At 49.8% G+C, this 15,000-nt stretch overlaps 1 pseudogene; it reads right to left on the bottom strand.

The window, feature by feature from the left end:
• The window catches only part of LOC120047346, a 32,392-nt pseudogene that overhangs the window by 743 nt on the left and 16,649 nt on the right, over window positions 1-15,000 (bottom strand).

Genomic DNA, 15,000 nt, shown 5'->3' with positions numbered 1-15,000 from the left:
CACACACACACACACACACACACACACACACTATTTCTCTGACAGATCAATGGATGATTAATAGCAATGCTATAAAAAAGCTTGAAAGGCATGTCTGAAAGTGAGACAGGCAGGCAGAGAGACAGGCAGGCAGAGAGACTGACAGGCAGAGAGAAGGGCAGGCTGAGAGACAGGCAGAGAGACAGACAGGCAGAGAGACAGACAGGCAGAGAGACAGACAGGCAGAGAGACAGACAGGCAGAGAGACAGACAGGCTGAAAGACAGACAGGCTGAGAGACAGGCAGGCAGAGAGAAGGGCAGGCAGAGAGAAGGGCAGGCAGAGAGACAGGCAGGCAGAGAGACTGACAGGCAGAGAGAAAGGCAGGCTGAGAGACTGACAGGCAGAGATACAGGCTGACTGACAGGCAGAGACAAGCTGACTGACAAGCTGACTGACAGGCTGACTGACAGGCAGAGACAAGCTCACTGACAAGCTGACTGACAGGCAGAGACAAGCTGACTGACAAGCTGACTGACAGGCAGAAACAAGCTGACTGACAAGCTGACTGACAGGCAGAGACAAGCTGACTGACAAGCTGACTGACAGGCAGAGACAAGCTGACTGACAGGCAGAGACAAGCTGACTGACAGGCAGAGACAAGCTGACTGACAGGCAGAGACAAGCTGACTGACAGGCAGAGACAAGCTGACTGACAGGAAGATACAAGCTTACTGACAAGCTGACTGACAGGCAGAGACAAGCTGACTGAAAGGCAGAGACAAGCTGACTGACAGGCAGAGACAAGCTGACTGACAAGCTGACTGACAGGCAGAGACAAGCTGACTGACAAGCTGACTGACAGGCAGAGACAAGCTGACTGACAGGCAGAGACAAGCTGACTGACAGGCAGAGACAAGCTGACTGACAAGCTGACTGACAGGCAGAGACAAGCTGACTGACAAGCTGACTGACAGGCAGAGACAAGCTGACTGACAAGCTGACTGACAGACAGAGACAAGCTGACTGACAGGCAGAGACAAGCTGACTGACAGGCAGAGACAAGCTGACTGACAGGCAGAGACAAGCTGACTGACAAGCTGACTGACAGGCAGAGACAAGCTGACAGAGACAGACGGACGGACGGGCAGGCGGGCGGGCTGGCGGGCTGGCTGGCTGGCTGGCTGGCTGGCTGGCTGGCTGGCTGGCTGACAGGCTGGCTGGCTGACAGGCTGACAGGCAGAGAGACAGAGAGACAGACAGATCATTCTATATACATTTGATATCCCAGCTGGACTATGAGGAGGAAACAGAGAAGATGTTCTAGAGAGACAACAGACAGACAGACAGACAGACAGGCAGGCAGGCAGGCAGGCAGGCAGGCAGGCAGGCAGGCAGGCAGGCAGGCAGGCAGGCAGGCAGGCAGGCAGGCAGGCAGGCAGGCAGGCAGGCAGGCAGGCAGGCAGGCAGGCAGGCAGGCAGGCAGGCAGGCAGGCAGGCAGGCAGGCAGGCAGGCAGGCAGGCAGGCAGGCAGGCAGGCAGGCAGGCAGGCAGGCAGGCAGGCAGGCAGGCAGGCAGGCAGGCAGGCAGGCAGGCAGGCAGGCAGGCAGGCAGGCAGGCAGGCAGGCAGGCAGGCAGGCAGGCAGGCAGGCAGGCAGGCAGGCAGTGTGCCAAAGACTGCACACACACAATCTCTCCTCTTGTACACACACACACACACACGCACACACACACACACACAATCTCTCCTCTTGTATACGCGTACACTCTCTCTCTTTCTCTCACACACACACAATCTCTCTCTTCTCTGTATACACGTACACACACACACACACAAAATCTCTCTTCTCTGTATACACGTACACACACACACACACAAAATCTCTCTTCTCTGTATACACGTACACACACACACACAAAATCTCTCTTCTCTGTATACACGTACACACACACACACAAAATCTCTCTTCTCTGTATACACACACACACACACACTCTCCCTCTCCTCTCGTCCTGATTTACCCCAGACGACCAGTGCAACAGTGTAAATGAAAGTATTTCTAAGACCTACATTATTAATGGTGGCGGAGACCGTGCCATCAGTCACATTGTCACTGGCCCTAGATGAGGACAGGGCTATTCATTACCATCAGTCACATTGTCACTGGCCCTAGATGAGGACAGGGTTATTCATTACCATCAGTCACATTGTCACTGGCCCTAGATGGGGACAGGGTTATTCATTACCATCAGTCACATTGTCACTGGTCCTAGATGGGGACAGGGTTATTCATTACCATCAGTCACATTGTCACTGGCCCTAGATGGGGACAGGGTTATTCATTACCATCAGTCACATTGTCACTGGCCCTAGATGGGGACAGGGTTATTCATTACCATCAGTCACATTGTCACTGGCCCTAGATGGGGACAGGGTTATTCATTACCATCAGTCACATTGTCACTGGCCCTAGATGGGGACAGGGTTATTCATTACCATCAGTCACATTGTCACTGGCCCTAGATGGGGACAGGGTTATTCAAGTACCATCAGTCACATTGTCACTGGCCCTAGATGGGGACAGGGTTATTCATTACCATCAGTCACATTGTCACTGGCCCTAGATGAGGACAGGGCTATTCAAGTACCATCAGTCACATTGTCACTGGTCCTAGATGAGGACAGGGTTATTCATTACCATCAGTCACATTGTCACTGGTCCTAGATGGGGACAGGGTTATTCATTACCATCAGTCACATTGTCACTGGTCCTAGATGGGGACAGGGTTATTCATTACCATCAGTCACATTGTCACTGGCCCTAGATGGGGACAGGGTTATTCATTACCATCAGTCACATTGTCACTGGCCCTAGATGGGGACAGGGTTATTCATTACCATCAGTCACATTGTCACTGGCCCTAGATGGGGACAGGGTTATTCATTACCATCAGTCACATTGTCACTGGTCCTAGATGGGGACAGGGTTATTCATTACCATCAGTCACATTGTCACTGGCCCTAGATGGGGACAGGGTTATTCATTACCATCAGTCACATTGTCACTGGCCCTAGATGGGGACAGGGTTATTCATTACCATCAGTCACATTGTCACTGGCCCTAGATGGGGACAGGGTTATTCATTACCATCAGTCACATTGTCACTGGCCCTAGATGGGGACAGGGTTATTCATTACCATCAGTCACATTGTCACTGGCCCTAGATGGGGACAGGGTTATTCAAGTACCATCAGTCACATTGTCACTGGCCCTAGATGGGGACAGGGTTATTCATTACCATCAGTCACATTGTCACTGGCCCTAGATGAGGACAGGGCTATTCAAGTACCATCAGTCACATTGTCACTGGTCCTAGATGAGGACAGGGTTATTCATTACCATCAGTCACATTGTCACTGGTCCTAGATGGGGACAGGGTTATTCATTACCATCAGTCACATTGTCACTGGTCCTAGATGGGGACAGGGTTATTCATTACCATCAGTCACATTGTCACTGGCCCTAGATGGGGACAGGGTTATTCATTACCATCAGTCACATTGTCACTGGCCCTAGATGGGGACAGGGTTATTCATTACCATCAGTCACATTGTCACTGGCCCTAGATGGGGACAGGGCTATTCATTACCATCAGTCACATTGTCACTGGCCCTAGATGGGGACAGGGTTATTCATTACCATCAGTCACATTGTCACTGGCCCTAGATGGGGACAGGGCTATTCATTACCATCAGTCACATTGTCACTGGTCCTAGATGAGGACAGGGCTATTCATTACCATCAGTCACATTGTCACTGGCCCTAGATGGGGACAGGGTTATTCATTACCATCAGTCACATTGTCACTGGCCCTAGATGGGGTCAGGGTTATTCATTACCATCAGTCACATTGTCACTGGCCCTAGATGGGGACAGGGTTATTCATTACCATCAGTCACATTGTCACTGGCCCTAGATGGGGACAGGGCTATTCAAGTACCATCAGTCACATTGTCACTGGTCCTAGATGAGGACAGGGTTATTCAAGTACCATCAGTCACATTGTCACTGGTCCTAGATGGGGACAGGGTTATTCATTACCATCAGTCACATTGTCACTGGCCCTAGATGGGGACAGGGCTATTCATTACCATCAGTCACATTGTCACTGGTCCTAGATGGGGACAGGGTTATTCATTACCATCAGTCACATTGTCACTGGTCCTAGATGAGGACAGGGTTATTCATTACCATCAGTCACATTGTCACTGGCCCTAGATGGGGACAGGGTTATTCATTACCATCAGTCACATTGTCACTGGCCCTAGATGAGGACAGGGTTATTCATTACCATCAGTCACATTGTCACTGGCCCTAGATGGGGACAGGGCTATTCATTACCATCAGTCACATTGTCACTGGCCCTAGATGGGGACAGGGTTATTCAAGTACCATCAGTCACATTGTCACTGGTCCTAGATGAGGACAGGGCTATTCATTACCATCAGTCACATTGGCCACATACATCATATGAAATGGACATGTCAGGACGTAATACATCATATGAAATGGACATGTCAGGACGTAATATATATCATATGACATGGACATGTCAGGACGTAATATATCATGTCAGGACGTAATATATCATATGAAATGGACATGTCAGGACGTAATATATCATATGAAATGGACATGTCAGGACGTAATATATCATATGAAATGGACATGTCAGGACGTAATATATCATATGAAATGGACATGTCAGGACGTAATATATCATATGAAATGGACATGTCAGGACGTAATACATCATATGAAATGGACATGTCAGGACGTAATACATCATACAACACTTATACTAGGTTCATATTACTGAGTCCACCTACTCTGGCCTACGTGGTTACACACAGGGATGGTAATGAAGCTAGCCCGCTTGCCCAAGTCTAGTGCTTTTCAGACCAGGCTAGTAGAAAATACACCAAACGAATCCACCAGGCCAGTGACTTTTCAAGTATCTCTTGGCCCAGAATGTGGAGCCACGTTTTACCAGGTACTAGTAGGAGTGCCCCAAATCCTGAAGTTCCACCCCTGGTTAGGAAAGGACATGAGGACATCCCTGGTTAGGAAAGGACATGAGGACATCCCTGGTTAGGAAAGGACATGAGGACATCCCTGGTTAGGAAAGGACATGAGGACATCCCTGGTTAGGAAAGGACATGAGGACATCCCTGGTTAGGAAAGGACATGAGGACATCCCTGGTTAGGAAAGGACATGAGGACATCCCTGGTTAGGAAAGGACATGAGGACATCCCTGGTTAGGAAAGGACATAAGACATCCCTGGTTAGGAAAGGACATTAGGACATCCCTGGTTAGGAAAGGACATTAGGACATCCCTGGTTAGGAAAGGACATTAGGACATCCCTGGTTAGGAAAGGACATAAGACATCCCTGGTTAGGAAAGGACATAAGACATCCCTGGTTAGGAAAGGACATGAGGACATCCCTGGTTCGGAAAGGACATAAGACATCCCTGGTTAGGAAAGGACATGAGGACATCCCTGGTTAGGAAAGGACATGAGGACATCCCTGGTTAGGAAAGGACATTAGGACATCCCTGGTTAGGAAAGGACATTAGGACATCCCTGGTTAGGAAAGGACATTAGGACATCTCTGATTAGGAAAGGACATGAGGAAAAGAGTATATCTGAGAGCCAGCGTACAGCTGGGGTCAGCACGATAGTGTGAAAAGGTAGGAGTCGTCCCTTTTATCTTTGAGTTTAGGGCCTCCAGGGTTGACAGGCCTGTCTCTATGATATATGCTGCTATACTTTACAGGTTTACTTTGAAACAAGTTGTCTCAGGAGAGAGAGAGAGAGAGAGAGAGAGAGAGAGAGAGAGAGAGAGAGAGAGAGAGAGAAACAGACAGAGAGAGAGAGAGAGAGAGAGAGAGAGAGAGAGAGAGAGAGAGAGAGAGAGAGAGAGAGAGAGAGAGAGAGAGAGAGAGAGAGAGAGAGAGAGAGAGAGAGAACTTGCTTTGACATTGTTAACGTATTTCCCTTGCCAATAAAGCCCATACATTGAATTGAGAGAGAGAAGAGCAGGAAGTTATCTCTAGTTTCATCCTTAATGGCACCCTATTCCCCATGGGCCTGGGTCAATAGTAGTACACTACATAGTGAATATGGCGTCATTTGTTCTGTTCTCTGTATTATCAATGTAGAACACGGAGCTTGTCATGCACCTTATAAAAGGAAGGTCGCTAGCTAGTCAGTGGTGTGTGTTGGTGATGTTCCTGACCTGAAGTGTGTATTGTTGCTGTGTTCCTGACTGGGTTCATTCTGACTATCAGTTGATCAGACTCTATGTCTTGGACTCTTATGTCTAATGTGCTCTCTTAACTGTGGCTCTTTAAGTTATGACGCACATACAGGTAGTTTCAGAGTTCATTCTCTCTGTGATGAGTGGAGCACTTTCTGTACTTAGTATCATCTTTGACCTGGATGGATGGCTGAGTTACAGCCCCTAAATACAGTCCTAGTTACAGGCCCTAGTTACAGGCCCTAGTTACAGCTCCTAGATACAGCCCCGCGGTGTGAATGGACAGAAGTCTCTGTATAGACTACACCAAGCATGGACAGAAGTCTCGTGATAGGAGACTACACCAAGCATGGACAGAAGTCTCTGGATAGGAGACTACACCAAGCATGGACAGAAGTCTCTGGATAGGAGACTACACCAAGCATGGACAGAAGTCTCTGGAGAGGAGACTACACCAAGCATGGACAGAAGTCTCTGGATAGGAGACTACACCAAGCATGGACAGAAGTCTCTGGATAGGAGACTACACCAAGCATGGACAGAAGTCTCTGGAGAGGAGACTACACCAAGCATGGACAGAAGTCTCTGGATAGACTACACCAAGCATGGACAGAAGTCTCTGGATAGGAGACTACACCAAGCATGGACAGAAGTCTCTGTATAGACTACACCAAGCATGGACAGAAGTCTCTGGATAGACTACACCAAGCATGGACAGAAGTCTCTGGAGAGGAGACTACACCAAGCATGGACAGAAGTCTCTGGATAGGAGACTACACCAAGCATGGACAGAAGTCTCTGTATAGGAGACTACACCAAGCATGGACAGAAGTCTCGTGATAGGAGACTACACCAAGCATGGACAGAAGTCTCTGTATAGACTACACCAAGCATGGACAGAAGTCTCTGTATAGGAGACTACACCAAGCATGGACAGAAGTCTCGTGATAGGAGACTACACCAAGCATGGACAGAAGTCTCGTGATAGGAGACTACACCAAGCATGGACAGAAGTCTCTGGATAGGAGGCTACACCAAGCATGGACAGAAGTCTCGTGATAGGAGACTACACCAAGCATGGACAGAAGTCTCTGTATAGACTACACCAAGCATGGACAGAAGTCTCGTGATAGGAGACTACACCAAGCATGGACAGAAGTCTCTGGATAGGAGACTACACCAACCATGGACAGAAGTCTCTGGATAGGAGACTACACCAAGCATGGACAGAAGTCTCTGGATAGGAGACTACACCAAGCATGGACAGAAGTCTCTGTATAGACTACACCAAGCATGGACAGAAGTCTCTGGATAGGAGACTACACCAAGCATGGACAGAAGTCTCTGGATAGGAGACTACACCAAGCATGGACAGAAGTCTTGTGATAGGAGAATACACCAAGCATGGACAGAAGTCTCTGGAGAGGAGACTACACCAAGCATGGACAGAAGTCTCTGGATAGACTACACCAAGCATGGACAGAAGTCTCTGTATAGGAGACTACACCAAGCATGGACAGAAGTCTCTGGATAGGAGGCTACACCAAGCATGGACAGAAGTCTCTGTATAGGAGACTACACCAAGCATGGACAGAAGTCTCTGGATAGGAGACTACACCAAGCATGGACAGAAGTCTCTGGATAGGAGACTACACCAACCATGGACAGAAGTCTCTGGATAGGAGACTACACCAAGCATGGACAGAAGTCTCTGGATAGACTACACCAAGCATGGACAGAAGTCTCTGTATAGGAGACTACACCAAGCATGGACAGAAGTCTCGTGATAGGAGACTACACCAAGCATGGACAGAAGTCTCTGTATAGACTACACCAAGCATGGACAGAAGTCTCGTGATAGGAGACTACACCAAGCATGGACAGAAGTCTCTGGATAGACTACACCAAGCATGGACAGAAGTCTCTGTATAGACTACACCAAGCATGGACAGAAGTCTCTGTATAGACTACACCAAGCATGGACAGAAGTCTCTGGATAGGAGGCTACACCAAGCATGGACAGAAGTCTCTGTATAGGAGACTACACCAAGCATGGACAGAAGTCTCTGTATAGGAGACTACACCAAGCATGGACAGAAGTCTCTGTATAGGAGACTACACCAACCATGGACAGAAGTCTCTGTATAGGAGACTACACCAAGCATGGACAGAAGTCTCTGTATAGACTACACCAAGCATGGACAGAAGTCTCTGGATAGGAGACTACACCAAGCATGGACAGAAGTCTCTGTATAGACTACACCAAGCATGGACAGAAGTCTCTGGATAGGAGACTACACCAAGCATGGACAGAAGTCTCGTGATAGGAGACTACACCAAGCATGGACAGAAGTCTCTGTATAGACTACACCAAGCATGGACAGAAGTCTCGTGATAGGAGACTACACCAAGCATGGACAGAAGTCTCTGGATAGACTACACCAAGCATGGACAGAAGTCTCTGTATAGACTACACCAAGCATGGACAGAAGTCTCTGTATAGACTACACCAAGCATGGACAGAAGTCTCTGGATAGGAGACTACACCAAGCATGGACAGAAGTCTCTGTATAGGAGACTACACCAACCATGGACAGAAGTCTCTGGATAGGAGACTACACCAACCATGGACAGAAGTCTCTGTATAGGAGACTACACCAACCATGGACAGAAGTCTCTGGATAGGAGACTACACCAAGCATGGACAGAAGTCTCTGGATAGGAAGCTACACCAAGCATGGACAGAAGTCTCTGGATAGGAGACTACACCAACCATGGACAGAAGTCTCTGGGTAGGAGACTACACCAAGCATGGACAGAAGTCTCTGTATAGGAGAATACACCAAGCATGGACAGAAGTCTCTGTATAGACTACACCAAGCATGGACAGAAGTCTCTGTATAGGAGACTAGACCAAGCATGGACAGAAGTCTCTGGATAGGAGGCTACACCAAGCATGGACAGAAGTCTCTGTATAGACTACACCAAGCATGGACAGAAGTCTCTGTATAGGAGACTACACCAAGCATGGACAGAAGTCTCTGGATAGGAGACTACACCAAGCATGGACAGAAGTCTCTGGATAGGAGACTACACCAAGCATGGACAGAAGTCTCTGGATAGACTACACCAAGCATGGACAGAAGTCTCTGGATAGACTACACCAAGCATGGACAGAAGTCTCTGGATAGGAGACTACACCAAGCATGGACAGAAGTCTCTGGATAGGAGACTACACCAAGCATGGACAGAAGTCTCGTGATAGGAGACTACACCAAGCATGGACAGAAGTCTCTGGATAGGAGACTACACCAAGCATGGACAGAAGTCTCTGGATAGGAGACTACACCAAGCATGGACAGAAGTCTCTGGATAGGAGACTACACCAACCATGGACAGAGACAAAGTCTGCGGGTGTTGACCTGTGACATGGAGTTAGATGGGTCTGAGGTGTCTGGTGGGTGAAGGTCTGTTAACGATGTCTTCTGCTGTGAACTCTGTCACTGAGACATATCCTACTGTTAGTGTACATTAACCAGCCCCCTGTGTCACGCGGTTACAGTCTGTACTTGGAACATGATTAGCATCCTAATTGAACTCTAATTTACATAGTTACTAGGTTTGAAGAAGAGCAGCACTAAGCACAGATCATATAAATATATGATTCACATCAAATAACCTTGACCCAAATATTATTTTCAAAAAAAACGTCAAAAAATCTAATTCATGTCTTTCATTTCATTCTGACCTTATGAAATTCAATAAATAAAGCAGTACTTTTTCAAAAGAGATCCACTGTGCCTGGAGGCAGCTTGGGGAAAAACTGGAAAGGAAGTTTGAACGCTCTCTAAAGAGGAAGGGAGATCAAATGTGTAATTGCTACCTCTGAAGGTCCGTGTCCTCGGGCTCTTCTCCCTCCCCTCCTCTCCTCCCCCCGTCACATCAATAACTAATCAGATAATGAAAGCTTCTTGTCAACAGGGTGGATTCGTGAAACCCCTTGTGCTGACGAGAGTCCTGGTAGCATTCGTCAGTCCTAATGACTCCCTAATCCCTATATAGTGAAGGACTTGACCAGACACCTTGGGTGTCACTAGGGTTCGGTTTGGGATGCAGCCATCCTCTCCTCTGTCTGTTTAACAGGCATTGGGTGACGCATCGGACCCGACCACTGGCTCCACTTGGGCCTGTTAGCCTGTCTCATGGTGCCTTACCGTGAGTAGGGTTGCAAACCTTCCCGGTAATTTACCAAAGTTACTGTAATCTTCAATACTTTTGGTAATTAACAGAAAATATATTGCAATATATCGTAATGTTTGTAATTTATACTTGAATAACTTTAATTTGTATTATTATTATATATTATTAATATTTTACATACAGTGGGGCAAAAAAGTATTTAGTCAGCCACCAATTGTGCAAGTTCTCCCACTTAAAAAGATGAGAGAGGCCTGTAATTTTCATCATAGGTACACTTCAACCATGACAGACAAAATGAGAAAAAAAATCCAGAAAATCACATTGTAGGATTTTTTATGAATTTATTTGCAAATTATGGTGGAAAATAAGTATTTCTAGCAGATAAACCATATGGTTCAAGAGAAAATAGCATTTTTTTAAAGCATCTAATCAACAATGGCATTTTTTTTTTGAAGAGGTTAAGTAATAGACCCTCCCTCTGCAACCCTAACCGTGAGCTACCGGGCACTCACTCTCCATAACACCAGGCCTGCACCGTGAGCTACCGGGCACTCACTCTCCATAACACCAGGCCTGCACCGTGAGCTACCGGGCACTCACTCTCCATAACACCAGGCCTGCACCGTGAGCTACCGGGCACTCACTCTCCATAACACCAGGCCTGCACCGTGAGCTACCGGGCACTCACTCTCCATAACACCAGGCCTGCACCGTGAGCTACCGGGCACTCACTCTCCGTAACACCAGGCCTGCACCGTGAGCTACCGGGCACTCACTCTCCGTAACACCAGGCCTGCATCGTGAGCTACCGGGCACTCACTCTCCGTAACACCAGGCCTGCACCGTGAGCTACCGGGCACTCACTCTCCGTAACACCAGGCCTGCACCGTGAGCTACCGGGCACTCACTCTCCGTAACACCAGGCCTGCACCGTGAGCTACCGGGCACTCACTCTCCGTAACACCAGGCTGCACCGTGAGCTACCGGCACTCACTCTCCGTAACACCAGGCCTGCACCGTGAGCTACGGGCACCACTCCCGTAACACCAGGCCTGCACCGTGAGCTACCGGGCACTCACTCTCCGTAACACCAGGCCTGCATCGTGAGCTACCGGGCACTCACTCTCCGTAACACCAGGCCTGCATCGTGAGCTACCGGGCACTCACTCTCCGTAACACCAGCCTGCACCGTGAGCTACCGGGCACTCACTCTCCGTAACACCAGCCTGCACTCGTGAGCTACCGGCACTCACTCTCCGTAACACCAGGCCTCCACCGTGAGCTACCGGGCACTCGCTCTCCGTAACACCAGCCTGCACCGTGAGCTACCGGCACTCACTCTCTCATACACCAGGCCTGTGCATCCAAATGGAACCCTATCCCCACATAGTGCACTACTTCTGACCAGAGCCTATCCCCTACATAGTGCACTACTTCTGACCAAGCCCTATTCCCTATGTAGTGCACTACTTATGACCAGAGCCCTATTCCTTACATAGTGCACTACTTTTGACCAGAGCCTCTAGTCGTCCCAACAGCACACGTTGTTGTATCACAAGTACACCTGATGTTAACTTGTCCTCTAATCATCAAGCCCTCAATGAGTTGAAGCAGGTGAGTTTGTTCTAGCTGCACCAAAAATGTATGCTGTGGGGGGGACTGGAGTTGGGCTGTTGGGGGGGACTGGAGTTGGGCTGTTGGGGTACTGGAGGACTGGAGTTGGGCTGTTGGGGGACTGGAGTTGGGCTGTTGGGGGGACTGGAGTTGGGCTGTTGGGGTACTGGAGGACTGGGGTTGGGCTGTTGGGGGGTACTGGAGTTGGGCTGTTGGGGGTACTGGGGGACTGGAGTTGGGCTGTTGGGGGGACTGGAGTTGGGCTGTTGGGGGTACTGGAGGACTGGGGTTGGGCTGTTGGGGGGGGGTACTGGAGGACTGGAGTGTGGCTGTTGGGGGGTACTGGAGGACTGTGTTGGGCTGTTGGGGGGTACTGGAGGACTGGAGTTGGGCTGTTGGGTACTGAGGACTGGGTTGGCCTGTTGGGGGTACTGGAGGACTGGATTTGGGCTGTTGGAGGTACTGGAGGATTGGAGTTGGGCTGTTGGAGGTACTGGAGACTGGAGTTGGGCTGTTGGGTGGACTGGAGTACTGGAGTTGGGCTGTTGGGGGTACTGGAGTTGGGCTGTTGGGGGTACTGGGGACTGGAGTTGGGCTGTTGGGGGGACTGGAGTTGGGCTGTTGGGGGTATGGAGACTGGTGTGGGCTGTTGGGGGGTACTGGAGGACTGGAGTTGGGCTGTTGGGTACTGGAGGACTGGATTGGGCTGTTGGGGGGTACTGGAGGAGTTGGGCTGTTGGGGTACTGGAGGACTGGAGGGTGCCTGTTGGGGTACTGGAGGACTGGAGTTGGGCTGTTGGAGGTACTGGAGGACTGGAGTTGGGCTGTTGGAGGTACTGGAGGACTGGAGTTGGGCTGTTGGGGGTACTGGAGACTGGAGTTGGAGTACTGAGGACTGGAGTTGGGCTGTTGGGGTACTGGAGGACTGGGGTTGGCCTGTTGGGGGTACTGGAGGACTGGAGTTGGGCTGTTGGAGGTACTGGAGGACTGGAGTTGGGCTGTTGGGGGTACGGGAGGACTGGAGTTGGGCTGTTGGAGGTACTGGAGGACTGGAGTTGGGCTGTTGGGGGTACTGGAGGACTGGAGTTGGACTGTGGGGGGTACTGGAGGACTGGAGTTGGGCTGTTGGAGGTACTGGAGGACTGGAGTTGGGCTGTTGAGGTACTGGAGGACTGGAGTTGGGCTGTTGGAGTACTGGAGGACTGAAGTTGGGCTGTTGGGGGTACTGGAGGACTGGAGTTGGCTGTTGGAGGTACTGGAGGACTGGATTGGCTGTGGAGGTACTGGACTGGAGTTGGAGTACTGGAGGATGGAGTTGGGCTGTTGGGGTACTGGAGGACTGGAGTTGGCCTGTTGGGGTACTGGAGGACTGGAGTTGGGCTGTTGGAGGTACTGGAGACTGGAGTTGGCTGTTGGGGGTACTGGAGGACTGGAGTTGGGCTGTTGGAGGTACTGGAGGACTGGAGTTGGGCCAACAGATAGCTGCCTGCCAGTTAGACTGAATGACAAACAGATATACTGCCTGCCAGTTAGCAGACTGAATGACAAACAGAATAGTTGCCTGCCAGTTAGACTGAATGACAAACAGAATAGCTGCCTGCCAGTTAGCAGACTGAATGACAAACAGAATAGCTGCCTGCCAGTTAGCAGACTGAATGACAACAGAATAGCTGCCTGCCAGTTAGACTGAATGACAAACAGAATAGCTGCCTGCCAGTTAGCAGACTGAATGACAACAGAATAGCTGCCTGCCAGTTAGACTGAATGACAACAGAAGAATAGCTGCCTGCCAGTTAGCAGACTGAATGACAAACAGAATAGCTGCCTGCCAGTTAGACTGAATGACAAACAGAATAGCTCTCCTCCCCTTCTCTCTCTCCTCTCCTTCATTCTCTCCTCCCCTTCTCTCTCTCCTCTCCTTCATTCTCTCCTCCCCTTCTCTCTCTCCTCCCCTTCACTCTCTCCTCTCCTTCACTCTCTCCTCCTCTTCTCTCTGTGGATGTGTATTAGACAGGTCTGGGGTGGATGTGTATTAGACGGTCTGGGGGTGGATGTGTATTAGACAGGTCTGGGTGGATGTGTATTAGACAGGTCTGGGGTGGATGTGTATTAGACAGGTCTGGGGGTGGATGTGTATTAGACAGGTCGGGGGTGGATGTGTATTAGACAGGTCTGGGGGTGGATGTGTATTAGACAGGTCTGGGGGTGGATGTGTATTAGACAGGTCTGGGGGTGGATTTGTATTAGACATGTATTATTCCTTTCTCCTCTTCCTCTCCTTTCTCCTCTTCCTCTCCTTTCTACTCTTCCTCTCCTTTCTCCTCTTCCTCTCCTTTCTCCTCTTCCTCTCCTTTCTCCTCTTCCTCTCCTTTCTCCTCTTCCTCCTCCATCTTCCTCCTACCTCCTTTTCCTCCTCCTCTTGCTCCTCCTCCTTTTCCCCCTCCTCCTCTTGCTCCTCCTCCTCCTCTTCCTCCTACCTCCTCCTTTTCCCCCTCCTCCTCTTCCTCCTACCTCCTCCTCTTCCTCCTACCTCCTCCTCTTCCTCCTACCTCCTCATTTTCCCTACCTCCTCCTTTTCCCCCTCCTCCTCTTCCTCCTACCTCCTCCTCCTCTTCCTCCTCTTCCTCCTCCTACCTCCTTTTACTCATCCTCCTCTTCCTCCTACCTCCTTTTACTCCCCCTCCGCCTCTTGCTCCTCCATCTCCTCCTACCACCTCCTCTTCCTCCTTACTCCTCTTGCTCCTCCTCTTCCTTCTACCTCCTCTTCCTCCTACTCTTCCTCCTCCTCCTCCTTTCCCCCCTCCGCCTCTTGCTCCTCCTCCTCCTCTTCCTCCTACCTCCTCTTCCTCCTACCACTCCCTCCACCTGCTGCTCCTGGTTGTT

The sequence above is a fragment of the Salvelinus namaycush genome, chromosome 5 (genome assembly GCF_016432855.1).
Source record: "Salvelinus namaycush isolate Seneca chromosome 5, SaNama_1.0, whole genome shotgun sequence".
Taxonomy (NCBI): Eukaryota; Metazoa; Chordata; class Actinopteri; order Salmoniformes; family Salmonidae; genus Salvelinus; species Salvelinus namaycush.
Note: the sequence above shows the minus strand (reverse complement) of the source record. Positions and strands in the feature narration are given on the sequence as shown.